Here is a 17,149-nt window from a genome sequence, read left to right as displayed (position 1 = left end):
GTTTACTTTGGGACATGATGGGAATTGATATAAGCTGTATGGTTTGCTTTAGCAAGGAAGCCCACTTTCGTTTGAATGAGTTCGTCGATAAGCAAAATTGGCGCGTTTGGGGGACTGAGAATCCGCATTTCGCGATAGAAAAGTCTCTTCACCGTCAATGGGTGACTGTGCGGCGCGATATTCGTTGATGGCACCGTGACTACCGATCGGTATGAAAAGCTTTTGGGGGAGATGGTTTCATCGCCATTATGCAAAGTGACCCTGTGGTTCATGCAAGACGTAGTTCGACACCATCTAAGCAGGAGAGTGCTTGATATCCTGGAGGAGCACTTATGGGGCCGCATTCTGGTTCTGGAGTACGCAAAGGCCACTGTAATGGGCATATTCTCCGGATCTGAACACACGCGACTCCTTTTTGTGCGACTTCATTAAAGACAACGTGTACAGCAATAACGCCAAAACCATTGCTGGCCTGAAAACAGCCGCTCAGGACGTCATCGATACCATCGATGTTCCGGAACTTCAGCGGGTCAGGCAGAATTTCGCTATTCGTCTGCGCCACATCGTGTTGAATAAAATGTGTGCACGCCGTGGTTTGCAACTAATTTACGTCTGTTCTCATACAGCTCAATAATTGTACCCTGTAACACACTGTAGTAGGAGCACAGGTGGCGGGATATTGTCGTTGAAATCGGCAGAAATTTACGCACCGGCTGTGTAGGAACGCAAGTGGCTTGTGTGAAGTTTATGGAGGAACGCGAAAGAACTTAGATGCGCGAGGCAGTGACTGCGTATGCGGCACGTTGCCTCTCGAGATGAAGGTGACGGGGCGCGTGCAGCTGATGACACGGAGATTTTAATGCGCGGTTGGGAGAGGAGCCGGCAGGTCTGGCAGTGGGGCCGGTCCTGTCCGGTTCGTGTAACGAGCAGCCCGCGCCCCGCCGCGGCGCGCCGAGAGACAAAGAGGGTAATGGTATGGCAGGTGAGGAGCAGACCGACCCGACTCGTTATTCTGGCGCAGGAATGCGGCCGGCACGCGCCAGCCCGCTCCTTCGCCGGCTACCAGCGCCAGGGCGCTGATCCCGGAGAGCCTCGCTGCCCAATCTGTACGCCGGCCCTCCTGTTTATCAGGTGCGTCTCTGCCCCATGAGGAACTGTCAAATCCTATACCACGTTACGCCGTATTTGGTGACTACATATGACCTACACACATACGCACTCATGGCCAAGAAAACTACTCTCCAGGAAGCACAGCAAATAACAGAATTTTACTGATTCCCGGTATACAGTATGACAGGAAGAATACATGGTTAAATTTGTAGATGATACGGGGCTATACATGGTGTGAAATTTAGTACACAGAGCTGTCACCTATGGCGGGAACAATGGTTCCAACCCGACTGCGCAGTGAATGGAAGTCAGCTTGTATTACAAATGCAGGTACGTAGTATGATGCAGCTCCATCTCCATTGCAGGTTTTTATCAGTCATAGTAGCTGGAAAACAGCGGTGTGCCAGACTCTCTTTAACCAATATCCACATTTTTTAAGGGTCAGTAGTATGGAGATGGTGCTGACCACGGCTACACTCTTTGCGTCGATGCTGCTTGTCTCAGCAATCTCGATTTGTGTTGCAAGGAATCTTAAAGGACGCCACGTGCCTTGTCTGACACCGTAAGTCATCTATCTCAGTCCTACTGATAACATCTTTGACTTTCATCAAGCGATGTCTTTAGCACTTTATGTGATGATGACGTGGGCCCCTTTCCTTGTTTTAACGATTTCACACTGCGACGGTTTGTTATTAGTGATTTCTAACCCAGGAATCCCGGTAACACATGATGTTATCAATCTGATATGGATGTACTTTCTCTCTGTTATTCCCCTTTGTTTAGTCCATGCACGTGTGTCAAACATCCTTTCACATAAGGTGTTTTTATACCACAAACATGCTCGATGACTTGTGCTAAACGTTCTTTCTTTTTTCCTTTTAGGACGGATGTACTTGAAATACAGGGGCTTGGTTTCCCATGTATGGTTGTAGACTAATGTACGACGTACTGTAAGTTTTAAATGTCGGATAAGTTTGGTCATTGTTAATTAAAACGGGGTTCTACTTTACATTCGTGTTTGCCTGTATACACTCCTGGAAATGGAAAAAAGAACACATTGACACCGGTGTGTCAGACCCACCATACTTGCTCCGGACACTGCGAGAGGGCTGTACAAGCAATGATCACACGCACGGCACAGCGGACACACCAGGAACCGCGGTGTTGGCCGTCGAATGGCGCTAGCTGCGCAGCATTTGTGCACCGCCGCCGTCAGTGTCAGCCAGTTTGCCGTGGCATACGGAGCTCCATCGCAGTCTTTAACACTGGTAGCATGCCGCGACAGCGTGGACGTGAACCGTATGTGCAGTTGACGGACTTTGAGCGAGGGCATATAGTGGGCATGCGGGAGGCCGGGTGGACGTACCGCCGAATTGCTCAACACGTGGGGCGTGAGGTCTCCACAGTACATCGATGTTGTCGCCAGTGGTCGGCGGAAGGTGCACGTGCCCGTCGACCTGGGACCGGACCGCAGCGACGCACGGATGCACGCCAAGACAGTAGGATCCTACGTAGTGCCGTAGGGGACCGCACCGCCACTTCCCAGCAAATTAGGGACACTGTTGCTCCTGGGGTATCGGCGAGGACCATTCGCAACCGTCTCCATGAAGCTGGGCTACGGTCCCGCACACCGTTAGGCCGTCTTCCGCTCACGCCCCAACATCGTGCACCCCGCCTCCAGTGGTGTCGCGACAGGCGTGAATGGAGGGACGAATGGAGACGTGTCGTCTTCAGCGATGAGAGTCGCTTCTGCCTTGGTGCCAATGATGGTCGTATGCGTGTTTGGCGCCGTGCAGGTGAGCGCCACAATCAGGACTGCATACGACCGAGGCACACAGGGCCAACACCCGGCATCATGGTGTGGGGAGCGATCTCCTACACTGGCCGTACACCACTGGTGATCGTCGAGGGGACACTGAATAGTGCACGGTACATCCAAACCGTCATCGAACCCATCGTTCTACCATTCCTAGACCGGCAAGGGAACTTGCTGTTCCAACAGGACAATGCACGTCCGCATGTATCCCGTGCCACCCAACGTGCTCTAGAAGGTGTAAGTCAACTACCCTGGCCAGCAAGATCTCCGGATCTGTCCCCCATTGAGCATGTTTGGGACTGGATGAAGCGTCGTCTCACGCGGTCTGCACGTCCAGCACGAACGCTGGTCCAACTGAGGCGCCAGGTGGAAATGGCATGGCAAGCCGTTCCACAGGACTACATCCAGCATCTCTACGATCGTCTCCATGGGAGAATAGCAGCCTGCATTGCTGCGAAAGGTGGATATACACTGTACTAGTGCCGACATTGTGCATGCTCTGTTGCCTGTGTCTATGTGCCTGTGGTTCTGTCAGTGTGATCATGTGATGTATCTGACCCCAGGAATGTGTCAATAAAGTTTCCCCTTCCTGGGACAATGAATTCACGGTGTTCTTATTTCAATTTCCAGGAGTGTATTAAAATACATACACATAGCTTCCTGGTTATGGCTCAGTACTGAGTGCAACGCTTTCGCGTGTACCGCACATACGAGACACCACTCTATGAGGAATACATAATTGTACTTTGTGACCTTCGTACTTTTCGCTATCAATTTCGTACAATAAACATATAACGACACATGATATTGTTTTTACTGATCTTCAACATGTACAGGAATTTTTCTTTACCCATATTCATCACTTGGTTTGAAACGTCACTTTTCTAGGCTGCACTACAACCGTACAGTTACTGTTCTTCAAATAATACAGGAATTAGTTTCTTGCAGCTTCTTAGTTATTCCCCAAGACCTAGGTGACGTAGGTTCAAGTTGCCTCAACCTACTTACTTGCTTATCTTCTTCTTCGACGTGCAATCACGACGGTTGTTACATTACACTGGATGCCATTATGGTGTTAATTTTATGAGTTCCAGCCCTCTTTACACCGTTTTCATATTATTCATATTACATGACGAGTGTTCGTTTTCGCACGATTACTGGTTTTATTAGTTGACATGGTTGTGTATTCAGACTGCACACCTGCACCTCTAGTGCCTTGGTAATACTCGACACAGTGTTCTGGTATATTCGTGTTATCCACATTCTCAGTTAACCATTTAATCACAAAAGTACTAACTGACATATTACACTTTGTATGATGTGCTCCGACACACGTTTTCTGGTGGTTTTTCTGTCGTAGATTATACCATCCTTCCTCTTCCACTGCCTAAGGGCTACATGACATATACAGGTAGGCGCCTTTGGTTGTTCTGATTGCAGTGAACGTCTTTCTAATATACTGCGTATGTATCGCAGTACTTTTCTTTAGGCTTATTTCGTAGCATATGGTCTGGTATATCACCTAGCCAAACGCGTGCTTACCAGCAGACTTATCAATTTCGTGATAACGTTGGTTTTGCCTTTTCCGTCTACTTCGATACTTACTGCCTAGTAGGAATCCCTTACTGGTTATTACATTAGATTCATAGTTTGATTCACTAGAAATGTTTTATTAAATAAGTTGCTTCTTACGATTTTGTGATCTATAAATTGCACTGATATGTTTTTTATATTTTACTTTTATTAGTTTTTAGTAGTATGTAGAACACGATGATACAGGTAGTTATAGGGTTGACCTCCAGTAAGTGGTATATGTTTTACTAGTATATGACAGCATGTACTTAAATGTTTTACGTTTAGTCTGTGCTCGTCAGTATATGCCTGTATTCTATTACTCCAGTTATTTCACGGGCATTACATTATCATTACACCGTGATGATTGACCTCCGTTTAGTAGATCCCCTTTTTACGATTATATGACCAGTATACCTACCTCACTAGTTTTAGTTAATACGGTGCGGAACTGTTCTCTTATTTTATTCCTTAACTTATTTAAACTTTATGTAATTTCCTGTACTGGCTGATACTGTTATGTTATTACATATTATCATTGTACACAAGACTTGTACCTAGCCCAGTTTTTGGTTATTTATTTCTACTAGTACCATTTTTGTCTGTACACAGGGCTTGAAGATGGCGTTGTAAGTCGCCAAAACTGGTAACCAAATAAAATAAGTCTGGAAACTAGGATCAAATGGCTCTGAGCACTATGGGACAACATCTGATGTCATCAGTCCCCTAGAACTTAGAACTACTTAAACCTAACTAACCTAAGGACATCACATACATCCATTCCCGAGGCAGGATCAGAACCTGCCACCGTAGCGGTCGCGCGGTTCCAGACTGAAGCGCCTAGAACCGCTCGGTCACAAGGGTCGTCAGAAACTAGGCTTCTGAAAGATGTTTCATTTGACATCCTAGATCGAACAGCCGAGTCCCGCAACCACCGCTGAAAAGATGGACATACAGAAACACATCAAGCGAGATACGTACACTATATACCCAAATCTAATCAGTCTCCGTGATATTTCTGTAACGCGTGATTGGCTTTTAGTGTCTCACGGGCTTCAAATCTTGACACATTGCTTTATTCCGCCAAAAATTATCCAAAACAAAAACGTTGCATTGTAGGTCACGAGGTGGTTGCCAAGCATATGCCAGTTTCGTGGTTAGTAATACCGTCTTGAATGTGTCCGTTAGTGACACTGAGGTATGCTTTTACGTTACTAACTTGGCTCTTAGATTTCGATCCCAGTCACTGCTAAGAACTCAAAAACTCCTTCTCCTACTAGAAGAAAAAAGACAAAAGAAGAAATACGTTTTGCGACAGGCTCTTGGGCATTGTTGATTTTTCCCTCTTAAAAATGAGAAGAAGTTCCTGTCTTGAGGCATTACTACATCATACCAACCAAGCATAATGTGGTTTCTGGAAGTTAGCGTGAGTAGAGCTACGTTGAATGGCCCGCAAAGGTAAATTCTGCACTTGATTCTTAGCTGTATAATCAGGTGAAGACTTCTTTACCTCATATCTTCTAAAGCTGTCTCCATGTCCCCTTTGAATTTCATGTCTGTAAAGGCCACGGTTCCTAACATGTGATATGAAGACAGTGAATTTTGAAATGTCTGTCAGGGCTACTACAATGCTGCAATATAGTCTCGATACCTGAGAAGGCATATCATTTACTAATTCAGCCCAAACTGAGGAAAATGCATTTTTACAATCAATCATAAATGAGTGCCAGTCTGAACTCATTACAAACAGTGCCGATACTCTTACTTGTGATTACGTGCTCGCGCTCTGGATGGCAGAATTAGACCCGATACAAACGTTTACAGAGGGAAAGTTAGATTTTAACTCACTTTTAAATAACCACTCGGAATGCACGCATGTTTTCTATATAAAAGCTACCCTTCGACTCCCTTAGAGAATGCCTTACTATTTCGCGCCTGCCCGTACAGGGTACACTTTTATGACTGATCGGCTGCTTCCATATGTCATTCGTAACATGAAATTAATTCTTTTGTTAATCTTTGCAGGTCAGTTTTAATAAATGAAGTAATAGTTGGACAGATATCAGTGTGCGTAAAGTCTTTGCGCCAAACCAGATACGGGATTACCTGCTGTCTACCGTTGCTCAAGGACAGCTCTACTTACCCGCGTCGCTTTCCCACATTTCCAGTCCATACTACATGACGATCAGTCACTTGTGGAACCAGTAGCTTGTCTTTCCTAGCGGCTCAAACATCTACACTAGAGTATGCAGCTCGTTACGATAAAAGAAATCCTGATGTGCGTGGTCGCACAACCGTCTCAACACGATACAGGATGAACAGAGTGCAGAAATTATCAAATCAACGTCATACAATTAGGAGAAATGGACGTAAAGTCTTCTTTCTCTGATGTTGGCTTCTTCCCTTATGAGATACCCCAAATGCTGTGGCCTAAAGTGATTTCTGCAGTGATAGTTCTACTAGCAATAGCATTAGTAATAGCACTACCAGTAATTTTATTCAACCGTGGATCACTTTTACAAGAATGTTTGACAAGTCACGGTATTACAATTTAAGAATAGCAAAAGTAATGCAATTGATATATACAAGCATTTACATATTTACAGATGTAATTTAACAAGGACTGGAGAGGTAGTCGGCTATGGCTTTATGGTAGTTAATTATTTCAGTGAAGTAATTTAGGGAAACCAAGAAAAATCCAAACCAGGAGAGCTGCATGAAGACTGGAAATTCCATTCTCCAGAATAAAAGGCTAGCCTGCTTAAAGCAGTGCTTCCTCATTCTTTCTTGCAAATAATTTTGTATGTCGAGCCTTCTGATTGGAGGTTTGAGGGACTTCGGTCGTTCACTTATGTAATAAAATGGAACACCTACAGCCGTCATCACAATGTTATTTATTATACGGCTACCAGTTTCGGTTCTTCAGTGCACCGTCTTCAGACCTTACCTAACGCTGAGGAGGCTAACTCCAATAGCGTATACATGTGAAGTAGCCCATGGTTGGAGACACAACACTGTTGTTACAAGTAGTCTGCGAAACCCAGTTCATAGATGTTGGCCACTGATGGAATCGTGTATACGATTGGAGTTAACCTCCTCAGCGTCAGTTAAGTCCTGAAGATGGTGTACTGAAGTACCGAAGCTGGTAGCCACATAATAAATAATCTACTAAGCACGGCCGTAGGTATTCCATTTTATTACACTTTTGCAAGCAAGTTATTTAGTAATGTGAAGGTTAGTCCTGCTTTGTTCATGTCTCACTCCCAGTCCTGAACGCATTACACGCACTATGCGCATATTACTCCAAAACTTAACAGTACACACGCCGCCAGGTGACGATTTTTGGCCTCCATGGTGTATACAGTAACTTCCCATTTGCTATCCTGAAGAACTGAATCAGCATCCCTCTATAATAAGTGGGATTTTGAGCTCAGAAAGAGAATAAATGAAGTTTTAGTACTGTGCAATGCGTAGCTTTGGGAGTAAGGTTTTACAGAAAAGAAACGATGGATAGAAGACAATAAATATAGAGCGAATTTGTTTTGTGAAATGATCGATGTTTTTTATCATTATTATTATCAGCTGTATTGTTACATACTTGTGTAACATTTTTACCAAACCCCTGCTCTTTGTTACCTGTATAGCCTTCGCTGTATGGAATGTATCGTTTTTATCGCTCTTTTAAATAGATTCGTTTGGAAGTCTTTCTAATTTTCTATATTTTACAGTTTTACTTTTGGTTGAAAGCGCTGTTTTCAGTTTTATATTGGTCTTTTCCGGAAAGATTTAAGTTCAGTCTAGATCTTGTTCCATAGTCATGGGCAGAGTGGTTTCCAAGGCAATTTTCAGTATTTTTGATGTGCATAATTGATTGGTAAATGTCCTCACATGTAGTTAAATTTCCCAGGGTTTTGAGCAAATCTTTACAGTGGGCTCGATTACCATATCTCCGAGAGGTTATAAGAACATAAAGAGAGTGGGAGTAGAGATGAAGCTAATTTTGTGACAGTCACAATATGTGACGTTACATGTTTGCGTGTTTCCAGGAAGCAGCAAAATATAAAAAAAAGATAAACAGTTTTCTGTCAGCAGCAGATATTTATCTGCTAAGAAACAAAACCATAGTTTTACACTCGGCGTGCTTCTACCACTTTATTGTGTCTGTTGTCATAACAGGCACTGGTAAGGTCAAATGAAAGGAGGGAAAAGACCCGTTAACGCTATGTCAGTTACCTCATATCAAATCTAAGCAGTTGCATCAACGTTAGTAGAGTAGAACTGCCAGAAAAAGAAGTGAAAACAATTGTGGATGTTGTGAGTAGCGAAACAAATTTCGGCAATTGAAACTAATGGCAGTATAACATTTTCTTGGCTGTTAATATCGTTAATGTTGCTGCCATCGCTCTTTCCCGCTGTGAGCTGGAGACTCTCAAATGTGTAGGTGAACGGAGTATTTGTAGATGATGAGCAGGGCCGCTTGTTAAGTGCACTGAAGATTTCATGTTTCTGTATTTTGTAATAACAAGAGAGAGAAGGCACCAATCACTGTTGGATTGCACGTTACTTCCATCAGAGATACATAGAGATATGGTTATTTTCTCACTATCTTTCAGGACGTTACGCTAATTGTTGTTAAAGGACTCATCCACGCATATCCTGGGGTGGCACAGTTAAGTCATAAAAATAGCATTTTCTTGTTCCTGCTTCTCCATAGTCCAACGGCCTTGCTGCAGTGGTAACACCGGTTCCCGTCAGTTCAACCAAGTTAAGCGGTGCCGGACTTGGCTGGCAATGGGATGGGTCACCATCCGGGTATGCCGAGTGCTGTTGGCCAGCGGGGTACCTCAGCCCTTACGAGGCTAATTGAGGGAGCTACTTGATGAAGAGGTAGCGACACCGTTCATGAAAACTGACCACGGCCAGAAGAGCGGTGTGCTGGCCGCATGCCCTCCGTATCCAGATCCGATGACGCCTAAGGGTTGAGGATGACACGGCGCACGGGCGGTACCGTTGTGCCTTCAAGGCGTGTTCGATTGGTGTTTGGTTTGTTCTCCTTACATGAGCATCAATACAAGAGATCCGTTGTATGAATTTCGTTTGTCCCAAAGAAGAGATCAGCGTCTTAACCACCGCTTGGCAACTTGAAATGACCAACAGCTTCATTCAAGTAACTCTCAAAGGATCTAATGATTAGTTACTGACATGTTCCGTATACCATATTCGTAAAAACAGTCGATATGCTACGGGAATACAGGATCAATTTCGATATTTCGCAACATGCAAAGACTGTTGCCCAACTAACGCTTGGTAACGCCAAATTGATGAAAAGGGTACGATGTACTGCCATGCACTGTATAGTGACTTGCGAAGCATGTATCTAGATGTTGCGAAGGACGAGGGAAGAAGCAGACTAATAAATGAGTGGAACAAAGCAAAGGAATACAAGTTGAAATTGTAGCTATTCTTAAGTAAGAAGAGGGCTGTCAGAAATATAGGGACTGGTCGAAGACAGAAAAATTCATTTTTGGGCTCATCGCAGTTAGAAACGGAGTATATAGCCACCTAAAGGAACACGGGTAGACAGTACAAGGAAGTGGCTTAGACATACCTGGGTGGTTAAAGATACAGTGAAGGCTGAAGAATTCTTGATCTGCCAATCCATGGAATGGTCATAACGACTGAACATTTTATTTCCTCAATACTCACGAAATTTCATTACGAATAATGAATTTGATCAGATTGTATATGGAAAAAGAGGTATTGTAAACTTTTATAGGTCCTTAAGAAGACATGAAAATGATTCACTTTTCTGCAATATACACATTTTTTAGCAGTTTTCCTCGTGATAAACTTATCCATCACTAAGCACGAATGCATGAAAACAAACAAAATGAAAAACGTTCTAGAATTTTCCATTATTCTTGTTTAAAAATAATTCAAGTCTAGTAGCTTTAGAACATAACAAATACGATTCTTCCAATTAAATATACCAACAACATCCACCATTCTATATACCAATCAAGATAAATTACTTTTGCTGAAGATGCCATGTCGTCACGGGACCGTCATGTTAATTATTGGATTTGGCGATGCCAGTGATGGAGGGTGTCGTCAGTGAATAGCCTTCCTATCGCCAACGCCCCTTCCCCTCCCCCCCCCCTTTACCACGCCGGGACGGGATTTTATGTACACCATGTGTTTGCGTCTAGCGATATCCCATGTGAAAGTGTGATGACAACGTTTTCAGAAAGTTTGTGAACCACTTAACTGACGCAGGACGTGGGTAGCAACCCGGAATTCACCTGGTCGAATGAGGAAAACGGCCTGAAAACCAATTCAGGCTGGCCGGCGCACCGTGAATCCGCCTGGTGGAGTCGATCCTGGGCCGTACAACCTCCTCTGACTCGCGGGAGCGGCTGTCCAGCTATTAGCAGGTATGATTTCATTATTCACTTTCAAGCAAGCGAATATCTGCCTGACAGCATTTTCTAACTTTCGTCATATACACTCCTGGAAATTGAAATAAGAACACAGTGAATTCATTGTCCCAGGAAGGGGAAACTTTATTGACACATTCCTGGGGTCAGATACATCACATGATCACACTGACAGAACCACAAGCACATAGACAAAGGCAACAGAGCATGCACAATGTCGGCACTAGTACAGTGTATATCCACCTTTCGCAGCAATGCAGGCTGCTTTTCTCCCATGGAGACGATCGTAGAGATGCTGGATGTAGTCCTGTGGAACGGCTTGCCATGCCATTTCCACCTGGCGCCTCAGTTGGACCAGCGTTCGTGCTGGACGTGCAGACCGCGTGAGACGACGCTTCATCCAGTCCCAAACATGCTCAGTGGGGGACAGATCCGGAGATCTTGCTGGCCAGGGTAGTTGACTTACACCTTCTAGAGCACGTTGGGTGGCACGGGATACATGCGGACGTGCACTGTCCTGTTGGAACAGCCAGTTCCCTTTCCGGTCTAGGAATGGTAGAACGATGGGTTCGATGACGGTTTGGATGTACCGTGCACTATTCAGTGTCCCCTCGACGATCACCAGTGGTGTACGGCCAGTGTAGAAGATCGCTCTCCACACCATGATGCCGGGTGTTGGCCCTGTGTGCCTCGGTCGTATGCAGTCCTGATTGTGGCGCTCACCTGCACGGCGCCAAACACGCATACGACCATCATTGGCACCAAGGTAGAAGCGACTCTCATCGCTGAAGACGACACGTCTCCATTCGTCCCTCCATTCACGCCTGTCGCGACACCACTGGAGGCGGGATGCACGATGTTGGGGCGTGAGCGGAAGACGGCCTAACGGTGTGCGGGACCGTAGCCCAGCTTCATGGAGACGGTTGCGAATGGTCCTCGCCGATACCCCAGGAGCAACAGTGTCCCTAATTTGCTGGGAAGTGGCGGTGCGGTCCCCTACGGCACCGCGTAGGATCCTACGGTCTTGGCGTGCATCCGTGCGTCGCTGCGGTCCGGTCCCAGGTCGACGGGCACGTGCACCTTCCGCCGACCACTGGCGACAACATCGATGTACTGTGGAGACCTAACGCCCCACGTGTTGAGCAATTCGGCGATACGTCCACACGGCCTCCCGCATGCCCACTATACGCCCTCGCTCAAAGTCCGTCAACTGCACATACGGTTCACGTCCACGCTGTCGCGGCATGCTACCAGTGTTAGACTGCGATGGAGCTCCGTATGCCACGGCAAACTGGCTGACACTGACGGCGGCGGTGCACAAATGCTGCGCAGCTAGCGCCATTCGACGGCCAACACCGCGGTTCCTGGTGTGTCCGCTGTGCCGTGCGTGTGATCATTGCTTGTACAGCCCTCTCGCAGTGTCCGGAGCAAGTATGGTGGGTCTGACACACCGGTGTCAATGTGTTCTTTTTTCCATTTCCAGGAGTGTAGCACAAACGTGAATGACTGTGGAACGACTACAGAGAAGTGAGACAAAGAACTGACGGTATGCTCCTGTTCAGTGTGTAAGGTGCCTGCTTTCCTAATTTTACGTTTTTTGGAACTCTACAGATAGCCGAAGTCCGTTTGTTGCATTCAGCAATGCTACAGTGAGCAGGAGGTCAATTTCCACAGATGGAGACCCAGCAACAGGATCGTATGGCCCTACGGTGAACCACAAGAGTGGAGAGCGGAAGGCGAGCCTCGAGAATTAATTTTACTCAGTAGTAAAGCTATAGATGAGCCACTAGTGTTCTGGCGTGAAGAGCCGATTTTATTTTATTAAATATTAATGATTAGATATTTTTTCTCATAACTGGTACCAGGAGGAGCCTCCAGGTCATCATGGCTTCACCACAAGACTAGCACAATAAACGAACGAATTCGTTAACTTATCAAAGATGTACAAAGGGCTACGAAGTGTTAAGATGTAAGAGATTTTGGCTTCATGCTAAGCTCCCCAGTCGGCGATATTAAGTACTCTGAGCCTGTTCATATACGAGAGTCAGTGATAGAATATTTTCAGACACTGTTCACAAATGAATATTCGACTTTATCCTGCTCTCAGAACTTATTAACTTTCTGAAAGGAATCTTTAGTAGTACTAAACGGTTACTGTTTTACAGTATTTGCGAATAAACACTTCGTAATTGCATACTGGACCTTATTTCACAGAAACTAGCTACCATATCACTGATTAGAATCATTGGTTGTCTGCTTGCCTCCAGGTCATTAGGGCTTCACCACAATAATGAAATGTCGTGTGGCGAGGGCCACCTGGCGGGTAGACCTGATCGCCTAGTGCAAATCTTTTGAGGTGACGCGACTTCGGTGACTTGCACATCGATGAAGATGAAATGATGGTGATGAAGACTACACAAACACCCAGTAACTGAGCGAAGAAATTATCCAACCCAGCCGGGAATGGAACTCCCGCCTCCCCTTCCCCCCCCCCCCCCCCCATGCTCCATGGCATGACAAGCCGGCGCGCTGTCCACTCAACTACGGTGGCGGACACCACAATAATAGCGCTACGTCGTAGACTAATAAATTCGATAAACAAATGAATATCGTTAACTTAGCGAAGATGTACGAAGGACTGCGAATTGTTACAATGTAAGTAAGAGATTTCGGATGCGCGCCAAGTTCGCCTCCAGTGGGTGATAGGACGTACTATGGTCCTGATCATATGTGAGTGTTAGAAACAGAATGTATTCATATATTGTTCATCTATAACATTCGGCTTTACCGTGCTGTTGGAACTTATTAACTTATGGGAGCATTCGCTCTATAATAGTTCACTATAACAGTTTTACAACGTTTGCAAATAAACGCATCGTAATGACATCCTGAGACTTATTTCATAGAAACTAGCTGATTATACTCACAGGTTGCCTCTTTGCTTCTTCTGAAGAATCGAGTCCGCTACCAGATCTGCTTTTGGGAATATCATCTATGAGAGCCTCAGAGGTAATACAAAAAAAGATCATCTTAATTAGGGCAGGCTTGGTCAATACACTATACATGGCCTATACCACTTCCTACGCAATCGCAGTTGTACTGAGGGACTTATCTAGACATTGAAATACATAAGGAAAGTTTGATTTCGAACTGCCGAAATAGCAATACAGCAGTAGCTCAGTTTGCCGGCCAAAGTGGCCGAGCAGTTCTAGGCGCTACAGACTGAAACCGCGCGACCGCTACGGTCGCAGGTTCGAATCCTGCCTCGGGCATGGATGTCATTATTCACAGTGTTGAGAATGGCTGTGATGTGACATGTGAGTCGGGTACGGGCAAGTGTGGGGGTGCCCCAGGAATCAGTGTTGGGCCACTCCTGTTCCTTATTTATATAAATGATTGCCCTCTAGTATACTGGGTAACTCTAAATATTTCTGTTTGATGATGACACTAGCTTGGTAGTAAAGGATGTTGTGTGCAACATTGGCTCGGTTTCAAATGCTGCAGTCCATGGCAAAAGTTCGTGACTTGAAAATAAACTAACGCTAAATCACACTAAGACTAAGTTTTTCCAATTTCTCACACACAATTCAAAAAAACCTGACGTTTTAATTTCACAGTAGGGGCATATGATTAGTGAAACTGAACAGTTGAAATTTCTAGGTGTTCAGATAAATAGTAAACTGCCGTGGAAAGTTCACGTTCAGGATGTTGTTCAAAGACTTAATGCTGCCATTTTTACTATTCGGACGCTATCTGAAGTAAGTGTTCGTCCGACACGAAAATTAGTATATTTTTCTTATTTTCATTCGCTTATGTCGTATGTTACTATCATATCTTGTGGTAACTCTTCCCATTCTAAAAGGATAATTTTGGCTCAGAAACGGGCAGTTCTGGCAATAAGTTGTGTAAGTTCAATAACCTCTTGCCGACCATTGTTCACGAGTCTGGGTATTTTGATATTGGCCTCTCAATATATATATTCCTTAGTGTCATTTCTTGTTAGCAGTATTAGCTTATTCCCAAGAATAAGCAGCTTTCACTCAGTTAATACTCCGCAGAAATCAAACCTGCATTTGGATCGCACTTCCTTAACTCTTGTATAGAAAGGTGTGCAGTATAGTGCTGCATCCATTTTCAATAATCTACCATTAGAATTCAAAAATTTTAGCAGTAATCCACGCGCTTTCAAATCGAAATTGAAGAGTTTCCTAATGGGTCACTCCTTCTATTCTGTCGAGGAGTTCCTTGAAAAATTAAGCTGATTCTTGTTGTATTGTTGACTGTGTTTACTTAAATTTATGGTCTGACATTTTTTCGGGTTCAAGAGGATTTTATTTTTGTCTGTTACTAGTTTCATGTTGTAATTTCATGTACTGACACGTTCCATGAGATTAGAGATCTGCTTCTCAATTTGGTGCTACGGAACTTGACGTGTAAATAAGTAAATATAAACTTTGCAGAGAAGCACTAAATAAATCCTGGTCCACTCGAACAAGCTTTATCAAACATACAATTAACAATGGAGCTAGGACAGAATGGTAACTTACAGTTTTAGACATTCTGATAAAAAGAAAAGTAGCGGTACCCTGCAATATGAAATATCGAAACCAGATCCACACAGCTCTGTACCTTCATACATCGTGCTGTCGTCATCCAGAACACCGGTATATTGTTGCAACAATTTTAGTTCACAGAACGCGTGCCATCTGTGACAAAGAAAATTTTTCAGTTGAGCTGCAATAACTTTAAGATGGGTTTCGCCAAAATGGGTGCAGTGAAAGTGATACGGAATCAGCAAAGGAAAGGGAGGAACGGGTAAGAGCAACTCGACATTATCCCCTATTTTGGACATGCTCTAGGCAAAACTGCGAGGGCCGAATTGTGGTTCCCCCCCCCCCCCCCCCGTGACCGTGAGTCATCGACCCCGGCAACCCGCTCCAGCAGGTAGTGGTTGGGAGGACAAGGCCACATATACACTGAGGTGGCAAAAGTCACCGGATAGCGATACATACATACGCAGATAGCAGAAGCATCGTGTATACAAGGTATAGAAGGACAATGCATAGAAGGGCAATGCACTGGCGCAGATGTTGTTTGTAGTCAGAAGATTAATGTAAAAGTGTTGTCGACGTGAATATGACAGCACGGCGGGAATTAACAGACTCTGAACACGGAATGGTAGTTGGAGCTAGAGGCTTGGAACATTCCTTTTCGGAAATCGTTAGGGAATTCGATATTTCACGATCCACAGTATCTATAGTCAGCACGGAATACAAAATTTCAGGCATTACCTCTCACCAGGACAACGCAAAGACCTACGACCTTCACGTAACGACTGAGAGCACTCACGTTTGTGTATAGTTATCACAGCTAACAGACAACCAACACTGGTTTAAGTAATTGCAGAAATCAACTTAGAACCTACGACGAATGAATTCTTTAGAACAGTGAGGCGAAATTTGACGTTAATGGGCTATTGGAGCAGAAGACCAACGCGAGTGCCTTTGCTAATAGCCCGACATAATAGCATGGGCTCTCCACATTGGTTAGACCCTAAACTACTGGGAAACCGTGGCCTTGTCAAATCAGAACCGTTTTCAGTTGCTAAGAGCTGATGGCAGGGATAGAGTGTGGTGCAGACCACACGCAGCCATAGACCCAGGTTGTCAACAAGGCAGAGTGTGAGCTGGTGGTGGCTCTGTAATGGTGCAGGCTGTATATACATGGAATGGATTGGGTCCTCTGGTCCAACTGAACTGATCATTGGCCGGAAATGATTATGTTTACCTACTTGGAGACCATTTACATCCACTCATAGATGCAAATTTTCTAATTGAAAATGCACCATATCACTGGGCCGCAATTGTTCGTGACTGGCTTGAAGAACATTGTGGACAATTCGAGCGAATGAGTTGGCCATCCAGATCGCCCCACGTGGATCTCATCCGCCACTTATGGGACATAATCGAGAGCTCTATTCGTTCACAAAATTCTGCCTCTGCAACACTTTCGCGATTATGGACTTGTATAGGAGCAACATGGCTAAATATTTCTACCAGGGACCTCCAATTACTTTTTGTGTCTATGTCATGTCTAGGCGCTTCAGTCTGGAACCACGCGACCGCTACGATTGCAGGTTCGAATCCTGCCTCGGGCATGGATGTGTGTGATGTCTTTAGGTTAGTTAAGTTTAAGTAGTTCTAAGTTCTAGGGG

Source organism: Schistocerca cancellata, chromosome 3 (genome assembly GCF_023864275.1).
Source record: "Schistocerca cancellata isolate TAMUIC-IGC-003103 chromosome 3, iqSchCanc2.1, whole genome shotgun sequence".
Classification (NCBI taxonomy): Eukaryota; Metazoa; Arthropoda; class Insecta; order Orthoptera; family Acrididae; genus Schistocerca; species Schistocerca cancellata.
Note: the sequence above shows the minus strand (reverse complement) of the source record.